General features: G+C 35.3%; 1 non-coding gene across 1 annotated transcript; it reads right to left on the reverse strand.

The window, feature by feature from the left end:
• Positions 1 to 2,519: 2,519 nt before the first annotated feature.
• LOC112713206 (small nucleolar RNA R71) lies at positions 2,520 to 2,627 on the reverse strand. The gene has a single exon (XR_003158180.1). It is a non-coding gene; the product is annotated as a small nucleolar RNA R71 (small nucleolar RNA).
• Between the last annotated feature and the right edge of the window lie 205 nt (positions 2,628 to 2,832).

Raw genomic sequence — 2,832 nt, forward strand, 5'->3', positions numbered from 1 at the left:
CATTTGAATCTGCCTGACTGAGATTTACAAGATGACCATAGCTTGCTTTATACCAACAATCTCCATGGGATCGACCCTTACTCGCGTAAGGTTTATTACTTGGACGACCCAGTGCACTTGCTGGTTAGTTGTGCGAAGTTGTGATAAAGAGTTGGGATTGCAATTGAGCGTACCATGTTGATGGCGCCATTGGTGATCACAATTTCGTGCACCAAGTTTTTGGCGCCGTTGCCGGGGATTGTTTGAGTTTGGACACCTGACGGTTCATCTTGTTGCTTATATTAGGTAATTTTATTTTATGTTTAAGCTTTTTACTTTTTGAAAATTTTTCAAAAATACAAAAAAATATTTCTATTTTGTTCTTCAGAGTTTTTAAGAATGGATTTTAGAGTTTCATGATGATTTGTTGAAGTATGGCTGGCTGTGAAGCCATGTCTAATCTTTTAGACCGAGGTTTCAACTTATCATCACAAGAGCTTGTTGATTTCTATCAATTTTGCTGTTGTGAGCAATGATCTGCTAAAGCTTGGCTTGCCATTGGCCATGTCTAGTGTTTTGGACCAGAGCTTTCACTGAAAGCTTGGCTGGCTGTGAAGCCATGTCTAATTCCTGGACCGGAGTCTTAGACTAGCATTGCAATGATTCTTGGAATTCTCATTAAGAATTTTGAACCCTTGTTTTTCTTTTCCACTCAATTTTCGAAAAAGCACAAAAAAATTTATAAAATCTTAAAATCAAAAATATTTTTATGTTTCTTGTTTGAGTCTAGTGTCTAATTTTAAGTTTGGTGTCAATTGCATGTCTTTATTCTTCTAATTTTCGAAAATTACATGCATTATGTTCTTCATTGATCTTCAAGTAGTTCTTGATGATTTCCTTGCTCTGATCTTTAAATTCTCTTGTCTTGAGTGTTTTGTTGTTTCTCATATGCATTCTCAATTTGTTAGTGTCAATAGTATACAAACTTCTAAGTTTGGTGTCTTGCATGCATTGTTTATTTGATCTTAGTGGCATTTTGATTATTCCTCATCATTAAAAATTCAAAAAAAATTTTAATTTGTGTCTTTTCAAGTCAATAATACAGAGAATTGAAGATTCAGAACATGCAGCAGAGGAATTACACAAAAAAAGCTGGGCGTTCAAAACGCCCAGTGAAGAAGGAAAATTAGCGTTTAAACGCCAACTAGGGTACCTAGCTGGGCATTTAACACCCAAAAGGGTAGCATTTTGGGCGTTAAACGCCCAGAATGGTATCCATTCTGGGCGTTTAACGCCAGGATGATACAAGAGGGAAGATTTTGTTTTTAATTCAATTTTTTTTCAAGTTTTCATAATTTTTCAAAATCAAATCTTTTTCAAACCATATCTTTTCAATCATATATTTTCAAAATCAATTTCTTTCCATTCTCAAAAATACTTGCCTACAATTAATGATTTGATTCAACATTTCAAGTATGTTGCCTTTTTTGTTAAGAATGGTTTAATGTTTGAATCATATCCTTTAAATTTCTTGTTAGCCAAGTCATTAATTTTAAAAATCAAATCTTTTTAAATTGTTTCTCAATCATATCTTTTCAATCATATCTTTTTAAAACCATAACTCTTCAATCATATCTTCTTAATCACATCTTTTTCCAAATAATTTTCAATCTTTTTGATTTCTAATTTCAAAATCTTTTTCAAAAATCACTTTATTTCTTTCCCAACTTTAATTTTCGAAAATCATTCTTCAATTTTTCAAAATTTCTTCAAAATATTTTAATTTATTTTCGAAAATTCTTCCCCTCTTCTCACATCCTTCTATTTAAGGACTAACACTCCTCCACTATCAACAATTCGAACTCTATCTCTCTTGATAAGTTCGAATTCCTCTTCTTCTACCTCCTCCTTCTATTCTTCTTTTCCTCTAACATCTCAAGGAATCTCTATACTGTGACATAGAGGATTCCATATTTTCTTGTTCTTTTCTCTTTCATATGAGCAGGAGCAAAGACAAAAGCATTCTTGTTGAGGCTGACCCTGAACTTGAAAGGACCTTGAAGCGAAAGCTAAGAGAAGCTAAAGCACTACTCTCTGTAGAGGACCTAACAGAAATCTTCAAACAAGAAGAAGACATGGCAGCCGAAAACAACAACAATGCCAACAATGCAAGGAAGGTGCTGGGTGACTTTACTGCACCTACTCCCGACTTCTATGGGAGAAGCATCTCTATCCCTGCCGTTGGAGCAAACAACTTTGAGCTTAAGCCTCAATTAGTTTCTCTAATGCAACAGAATTGCAAGTTCCATGGACTTCCATTGGAAGATCCTCATCAGTTTTTAGCTGAATTCTTACAAATCTGTGACACTATCAAGACCAATGGGGTTGATCCTGAGGTCTACAGACTTATGATATTCCCTTTTGCTGTAAGAGACAAAGCTAGGATATGGTTGGATTCACAACCCAAAGAAAGCCTGAACTCTTGGGAAAAGCTAGTCAATGCTTTCTTAGCAAAGTTCTTTCCACCTCAAAAATTGAGTAAGCTTAGAGTGGAAGTCCAAACCTTCAGACAGAAGGAAGGTGAATCCCTCTATGAAGCTTGGGAAAGATACAAACAATTGATCAGAAAGTGTCCTTCTGACATGCTTTCTGAATGGAGCATCATAGGTATCTTCTATGATGGTCTGTCTGAACTGTCCAAGATATCATTGGACAGCTCTGCTGGAGGATCTATTCATCTGAAGAAGATGCATGCAGAAGCTCAAGAACTCATTGAAATGGTTGCAAATAACCAATTCATGTACACTTCTGAAAGGAATCCTGTGAACAATGGGACAAATCAGAAGAAAGGAG

This window comes from Arachis hypogaea, chromosome 9, assembly GCF_003086295.3.
Source record: "Arachis hypogaea cultivar Tifrunner chromosome 9, arahy.Tifrunner.gnm2.J5K5, whole genome shotgun sequence".
Lineage (NCBI taxonomy): Eukaryota > Viridiplantae > Streptophyta > Magnoliopsida > Fabales > Fabaceae > Arachis > Arachis hypogaea.